The sequence below is a fragment of the Primulina eburnea genome, chromosome 6, assembly GCF_022965805.1.
Source record: "Primulina eburnea isolate SZY01 chromosome 6, ASM2296580v1, whole genome shotgun sequence".
Taxonomy (NCBI): Eukaryota; Viridiplantae; Streptophyta; class Magnoliopsida; order Lamiales; family Gesneriaceae; genus Primulina; species Primulina eburnea.
Window position 1 is genome coordinate 24962398 of NC_133106.1, and position 8761 is coordinate 24971158.

Here is an 8761-nt window from a genome sequence, read left to right on the forward strand (position 1 = left end):
TCATAAATGATGCCTTTCAAGTTAACCACACACAACCTTCAAATTTCACCATTATTCCTACCAAATTCTAGTACCCACACATATGTGCTCAAAAAGTTCAAACTTTGTACCAAAATTCATGCTTTAACAGTCAAGAGTACCATTCATGAAGTGACCCAATCAATACTTTTGTATACTATCAATTCAACATCATCATTGGCTCATAAACTATGTCTTCTCACCATAAACGACACCAAACATGCAATACTATAACGGACTAAAAACAACCAACTCAAAACAAAACCAATTAACTAAGCAAACATAACAATCTACCCCCCCTCATACTAGAGTTGTGCAAGGCCCTCATTGCACAAAACGAAACAAACACTAAAAACATCAAAACTCATGAATGTAAATGCAAAGACAGAATATGCAAAATAAAAAGAAAGGGGAAACAGTAAACTCCCCTGATCAGAAATCATCCTCCTCCTCATTCTCTTGGGGTGGAACTCCCTCTTCAGCTGCTGGGGGCATAGGATAATTGTACTGAAAATGGAAGGGTGGCGGGTATGCGGGTGTAGGTGGCCGTCCGGAAGTGTCGATGCCCAGATGAGTTGAGATCCCCTGCACCAAGTATTCGATGTTCTGAATGTGAGCCTGATTAACGGCCTGTTACTGAGTCTGATAATTGGCCCAAGCGCCCAATTCGTCGACGCGATCTCGCATGGCACGGCGGCGTGGCTGCGGAGGTGGTGGTGCATGTCCTAAGGCCGGAGGTGGTTGAGCTGCTCTCCCATAATCGAAAAATACCTCCTCGGGCAGCTCGGCCTGTCTTTTCTCCCTCTTGGATTTATAAAGAGCCTCATCAATGGCTCTCATCGGCGGTAACCACTCATCATCATCTGCGAATATCACCCCCGCTCGGGCACACAGCTCAGTCACTATCGTCGGGAAGTAAAAAGCCAAATTGCTGCTATTAATACACATGTTAAGCTGTCCGAAAATGAGCTTGCCCACATCAATCACCATCCCAGTACAGATGGCATAAAGAACAACCGCCCGCTCACGCTGCACATCACTCGTATGGCCGACCGACATCAATCTCTTATACAAGAATGCATACCACAATGCCTCCTCCACTTTCAAAAATTTTTCAAGAAAGATCGTATAAGTCCTCGGTTGTTTTCACGTGGTGCCCGGATAACAGAGTGTGCGAATGATCAAATCATAATCCGGGTTAAGCACCCACGCCTGAAACACCGAATCGTCCACCGACGGTAAGCCCAACATTTCACTGCTCGTCTTGGGATCATACGGGACTAGATGTCCCCTCACAAATGCCTTATACTCATTTACCTCCGGAGCATTGACATAAAATTCACGCACAACCGGAACCACTGCTGCATTCGGTTGTGCTACAAAGATATTCCACCCTCGTATTTCTATTTGGGACTCCGAAAACTGATCGATAATAAACGAGCTAAATCCACGCTCAGGGATTGGTTTCCTATGTAGTCTAGCATGTTCAAATCTCTCCCTAGCTTTTTCATAGATGGAGTGGATCGAGAACTAGAAGCACCATGAGTTACCTTAGATCTTTTGGGTGCCATGTCAAGACTGGAGTGCACAAAGTATCAAAACGCCGGAAAAGTTTTGAGGGTCGCCGGAGATGCTCACCGGAATCTGTGGAAGATGACCGGAGTTGCTTGAAAGACCACCGGAGAAGAAAATATTGTAGCCTAAATGCTTCCTGGTGGAGTGTATAGACCAAGATTGAGTCTTCGCCCTGAAAAATCACCAAATAATAAGTCTTGAGCACAAAAGATGGAAGGAGGCGCTGAAAAAGAGGCGGCGGTGGCCGGAAATCGCTTGGCTTCGCCGGAGAGTTGAGTTCTTGACCGGAAAAATCGCGTCTTGATACTCGGTGAAGGTGAGGGTGCACGATTGTACCTGAAATTTGGTGAGAAGAGATGAATTGAGTGAGATTGAGAGAGTGGGGGCGAAAAATTCGGAAAGGGGGGCGAGGGTTTCGAGTGGGGAGAGGAGAAAAAATGTAGCAGATTTTAAGTCTGCGCGATCCGCCCGGGCGGCTATAAGTTTCCGCCCGGGCGGATATTCCTCGAATTTTTTTTTTGAAAAGGGCGCGCCCGGGCGGATGTAAGTTTCCGCCCGGGCGGATGGTCCTCGAAAATTTTTATTATTTTTTTTTGAAAAGGGCGCGCCTGGGCGGATATAAATGCCCGCCCGGGCGGAAGCTTCACGGCTGTGCACACCAAAATATTTTTGTTTTTTTTTGTTTTTTTTATATAAAACTAAACAAAAGCAAGAGAAAATAAACAAATCGACACGAAAGAAAAATTAAATCAAATGCAAGAGAAGGGGAAGCAAATTAGTTCTCAATTTATAGTCGAGAGCTTGACTGTCGGTCCGTCTCAATACGGCATGTCTTGGAACCGGGTGATTCCAAGTTGTGGCTCGATTGTGCCACCCATGTAGTTCTTAAGGCACTGGGCATTGACCGTAAATGTCCCATCCTTCCCATCTTTCAACTCTACCGCTCCCGATGGGTATACTTTCGAAATCACGAATGGACCGGACCATCGTGACTTCAGTTTTCCGGGAAATAGTCGCAACCGGGAGTTGTAGAGCAGGACGTTTTTACCTTCTTTGAATTCTCTTTCGATTATCCTCCTATCATGAGCCTTCTTTGTGTTTTCTTTGTATGACAGTGCTAGATCATAGGCCAGATTCCGGAATTCCTCCAACTGATCTAGGTGCAACAAACGTCGTTCACCTGCATCAATAAAGTTAAAGTTTAGTGCTTTTGTTGCCCAATATGCCCGATGCTCTAATTCTACAGGTAGATGACATGCTTTAACAAACAAAAGCCTATACGGTGTAGTGCCTATAGGTGTTTTAAAAGCAGTCCTATATGCCCACAGAGCATCGTCTAACCTCACCGACCAATCTTTCCTATTGACACCTACCACTTTCTCCAAAATTCGCTTTATCTCTCAGTTCGACACTTCCACTTGACCACTCGTCTGGGGGTGATAGGGGGTAGATATCTTATGTGTGACACCATATTTGCTCAAAAGTTTTTCAAATAGTTTGTTGCAAAATGCGTGCCACCATCACTAATGATTGCTCGTGGTGTTCCAAATCGGTTAAAAATGTTTTTCTTTAAAAATTTTAGGACCACTTGAGCATCATTAGTGGCATACGCTTCCGCCTCTACCCACTTAGACACATAATCCACCGCAACCAAGATGTTTTTTTTCGTGAAAGAACTAGGAAACGGTCCCATAAAGTCTATCCCCCACACATCAAAAACCTCACACTCAATGATATTATTTAAAGGCATTTCGTGACGGTTAGAGATGTTACCTGTCTGATGGCATTTATCACAATGTAGCACATAAGAACGAGCATCTTTAAAGAGAGTTGGCCAATAAAAGCCACATTCAAGTACCTTGGATGCCGTCCTTATTGGTCCGGAATGACCACCTACCTCACGGTCATGGCAATGGTTGAGAATTTGATCAAACTCTTCCTCCGCAACACACCGTCTTATCATGGAATCTGCAAAAATTTTAAACAAAAACGGTTCCTCCCAAAAATAGTATTTCACGTCAGAAAAGAATTTCTTTCGTTGGTGAAACGATAGGTTTGGTGGAGGTGTGCCTGTGACAAGAAAGTTAGCGAAATTTGCATACCATGGACAATGTTTCATCTCAAGCAATTGTTCATCAGGAAACCAGTCATCTATATCATCGTCACTGCCCTTAATTCTAACATGCTCAAGCCTAGACAGATAATCAGCAACTACATTTTCCACACCCTTTTTATCTCGAATCTCGAGATCAAATTCTTGCAATAATAAAATCCACCTAATTAACCTAAGTTTCGCATCTTTCTTAGCAAGCAAGTATTTTAGGGTAGAATGATCTGTATACACAGTTACTTTAGACAGAACAAGGTATGAATGGAATTTGTCGAAAGCAAATACTATAGAAAGTAATTCCTTTTCAGTAGTAGCGTAATTCAATTGAGCATCATTTAAAATCTTACTTGCATAGTAGATGGTATGAAATACCTTGTTCTTCCTTTGACCCAGCACTGCACCAACAGCTGTATCACTAGCATCGCACATCACCTCAAACGGTAACTCCCAATCAGGGACAGTCAGAACAGGTGATGTCACCAAGCTTTCCTTGAGTATCTCGAATGCATGCAGACAAGTAGAATCAAAATTAAATTCAACATCTTTCATCAACAAAGAGGATAAAGGTTAAGCAATTTTAGAAAAATCTTTAATAAAACGCCTATAAAAACCAGCATGCCCTAGGAAACTTCTAACTCCTTTTATTGATGAAGGTGGTGGTAGGTTTTTTATTACTTCCACCTTGGCCTTGTCGACCTCAATTCCATTCTCTGATACCTTGTGTCCTAATACAATCCCCTCTTGAACCATAAAATGACACTTCTCCCAATTTAACACCAAATTGCTCTCTTCACATCTAATTAACACCAAGTTCAGATTCTCTAAACATTCATTAAATGAGGAGCCAAAAATAGAGAAATCATCCATAAAAATTTAAAGGAAATTTTCAATCATGTCATGAAAGATAGCGGTCATGCATATTTGAAATGTTGCAGGTGCATTGCATAAACCAAAGGGCATACGCCTAAACACAAAAGTACCATAAGGGCAAGTGAAAGTAGTTTTCTCTTGGTCCTCAGGTGCAATTGTGATTTGATTGTATCCCGAATATCCATCTAAAAAGCAATAAAATTCATGACCAGCTAATCGTTCAATCATTTGATCGATAAATGGCAAGGGAAAGTGATCTTTACGGGTTGCATCATTCAATTTCCTATAATCTATGCACACACGCCAACCCGTAACAGTTCTAGTGGGAATCAACTCATTTTTTTCATTAGTAATAACAGTAATCCCACCCTTTTTAGGCACACAATGTACAGGACTTACCCACGCACTATCAGAGATAGGATAGATAATACCTGCATCCAGAAGCTTAATTGTTTCAGCTTTTACTACCTCTTGCATCTTTGGATTGAGTCTCCTTTGTGGTTGTGCTAGAGGTGAGTATTTATCTTCCATCAGAATTTTGTGCATGCAGATCGAAGGACTTATCCCTTTTATGTCCGAAACCTTCCAAGCGAATGCTCCTTTATGCTCCTTGAGGACTCCCAAGAGCTTACTCTCTATATCATCTGTCAAGGAAGAGGAAATAATAACAGGCAATTTATTATTTTCTCCTAAATATACGTACTTGAGATGTGGAGGTAGTGGTTTGAGCTCCACAGTAGGTGGCTCCTCTAGGCTTGACTTTGAGGCATTAAATCTTTTCTGTCTCCCAATTCCTCTAGTCTAAGCCTCACTTGCTTTCTCCAAGGTAGAATGGCATTCAAGTGAGCTACTATCTCCATCTTTTCCTCGTCTAGCTCGTCCTCCTTCTTTTCAGTAGTGAGAGTGGCCTCCAATGGTTCTTTCAATCCATCCTGCATAAAATCACAAACGAGAGAATCCAAGACATCAATACGAAAACAACTATCATTGTGCATTGTGTGCTTGAGAGTATTGAAGACATCAAAAATAATTTCTTCTTCTCCAACTCTCTGTCTCAATTTCCCCTCTTCAACATCAATCAGTGCTTTCCCTGTAGCCAGAAACGGTCTCCCTAGGATTAAAGGCATCTCTAAATCTTCCTCCATGTCAAGTACCACAAAATCTGCTGGAAAAATAAACTTATCCACTTTCACCAAAACATCTTCGATAATCATGTGGATACTTGACAGATCTGTCAGCCAGCTGCAACGACATCCTAGTTGGCTTGGGTTCACCTAATCCCAGTCTCCTAAACACAGAAAAAGGCATCAGATTAATACTCGCACCAAGATCACATAGAGCTTTACGAAAATTAATGTCACCAATAATGCAAGGTATAGAGAAACTCCCTGGATCTTTTTGCTTAGGAGGCATCTTGTTTGAACAAAAGCGGAGCAATTTTCAGTCAAATTCACCGTCATATGATCTTCTAGCTTCCGCTTATTTGCTAAGATATCTTTCAAGAATTTTGCATAACTTGGAATATTCAATAAAGCATCAGCAAAAGGAATGTTAATATGTAATTTTTTAAATATCTCAAGAAATTTACCAAATTGTGCATCTAATTTAGCTTTCTTCATTGCTGCAGGAAAAGGTGGAGGGATAAAAATTTTATTCTGTGCAATAGGTGTAGATTTAGAGTTAGAAGACTTACATCCTCGATTTTCCACCTCATCCTCACCGTGCTTGGTCTTTTCCTCATTAGACTCGAGTGCTTTTCCACTACGCAATTCCACAGCCTTCACATGTTCTCTTGGGTTAGTTTCCGTGTTGCTTGGCAAAGCTCCTTGCTCCCTATTAGCAATCAACTTAGCCAATTGTCCAATTTGATTCTCTAACCCCTTTATGGATGCATCTTGGTTCTGAAATCTCGTCTCTGTTGCAGAAATAAATTTCGTCATCATTTGCTCTAAATTGGACTTCTCCTCCCGAGGCGGTTCTGGCTTGAATCCTTGGTGCATCCCATATGGTGGACCTCTTTGTTGGCGATTTTGGTTGTTTTGACCTCCGCATGAAAAGTTTGGGTGATTCCTCCATCCCGGATTATATGTGTTCGAATAAGGGTCATTTCTAGGACGGTTCTGGAATCCTACTTGTTTTACCGGTGCTCCCACAGGCACATATAATGGATTGCCATCTTGGCAATCCTGCACGTCATGCTCACCCCCACACTTATCACAGAAAATTTCTTGCAGACGCATAACCGACCCACTCATGCTCATCCCATCAATCTTTTTATTCAAAACCTCTAACTGTGCTGAAACCGCCGAAAAATCATTAACTTGATTAACTCCAGCACCTCGTCTCTGCCTATCAGACTGAGGATGATAGCTACTAGCAGCCATCTCCTCCAATAACTCATATCCTTCCTCAGCCGTTTTTCTCAGCAAGTTACCACATGCAGCAGCATCTATCATAGTACGGTTAGGAGTAAGCAGATCGTAGTAGAAAGTTTGAACAACTAACCCAAGCGACAGCTCATGGTGTGGACATCTCCTCAACAAGTCCTTGTAGCGCTCCCATGCCTCGTAAAGTGACTCTTGCTCAAATTGAGCAAAAGAAGTAATGTCGGCTCTAAGCTCCATAATCTTCGACGGAGGAAAGTACTTGATCAGGAATGCCTTTGCCATATCCTCCCATGTAGTAATAGACCCTACAGGCAAACAGTTTAACCACGAATTAGCTTTATCTCTCAGTGAAAATGGAAATAAACGCAAACGAACAGCATCATCAGACACGCCATTAAACTTAAAAGTATAACAAATTTCAAGAAAGTCAGCTATATGAGAATTAGGGTCTTCAAGTGCACTTCCCCCAAATTGGACAGTGTTCTGAATCATCTGAATGATAGCTGGCTTGATCTCAAACTGATTAGCTCGGATGACTGGTCTTACGATGCTTGGACGTGCTCCATCAAGAGACGGCTGTGCATAATCCATCATCGGTATACGCCTTGGCTCCTCTCTGTGTTGATCATCTTCCATTCTTTCCTTCGCTCTTTGCTGTTGTAGTCGACGTCTAGCTGTGCGTTCATTCTCGGGGTCAAAAGGCTCAAGCTTAAGCTCGAGTGATCTTCGCATGCACCACAAGAAAAATCTGCAACACAATGAGAGTATCAAATAACAATAAAATAAATAATACTAAAGAATTTAAATGAAAAATAAAAAATTGTGAATCAACAGTCCCCGGCAACGGCGCCAAAAACTTGATCGAGCAAAACTTGCACAGTGAATAGTCCCAAAATTTATTTTATAAATGAAAGCTCGATTTAAATATCGCAAGTGCACGATAGTCAAGTTATAATAAACGTAAGTGAATACGAGTATCGTTCCACAAGGACCGCGTTACACTATTTTTATTTTCAAGTAAAATTTCTTTAGCAACGATAAAATGAGTTGATGATTAAATTAATGTAAATTAAACAACTAAAATAATTAAAATGCCAAGAAAACGTATTCAAGAAAGCAATGATTAATTTGGATTAAATCAATTGAGAAATGAATTTGTTGGGAATTAGCAGTTCACCTACCACTCGTGTTTAAATAATTACACTCGACTTTTACTCGTGCATTCGACGGAATTCCCTAGACTAATTAATATACTCTGTCGAGCTATATTAATACTAATCATAAACATGCAGTACTCAAGTGTCCTCAATTATTTAACAGTTCAAGATTGAATTACATTCTATGGAATCCACTAGCTTTCATCCGGGTGAACTATCACTATCGACACGTACCCAATTCCGTATATCTACTAAAATTGTAAATCCGTGGTTTATACTATTTGATCCTATTGTTAATTGTTCTATCGAAATCATCAACAACATGAAATAATCAAAGGAAGTTAGCTAGGCTTCGATTGAAACAAGAAAGAACAATAGCATAAACAAATCATTAATAAAAACGTCAAGAAATAATGTTAACCACCGAGTACGGGGTAGGATCCCCTCAAATCCCATCAAATCTAGAGTTTAGCTACTGAAATTCATGATAAAAACCAACAATCAATGTAAGAAATAAAATACTTAATAATGAAAATACTAAAGATGACGATGGATGACGGCCACGACGCGTGGAAATCTCGAGGTCTTCGAAATCTCCTTTCTCTAGCCTCTCCTCCAAGAAAAGTGATGAAAAAAATATGATA

General features: G+C 41.0%; 1 non-coding gene across 1 annotated transcript; it reads left to right on the forward strand.

The window, feature by feature from the left end:
• The first annotated feature begins 7087 nt into the window (after positions 1 to 7087).
• Positions 7088 to 7193, forward strand: LOC140835601 (small nucleolar RNA R71). The gene has a single exon (XR_012118924.1). It is a non-coding gene; the product is annotated as a small nucleolar RNA R71 (small nucleolar RNA).
• Positions 7194 to 8761: the final 1568 nt, after the last annotated feature.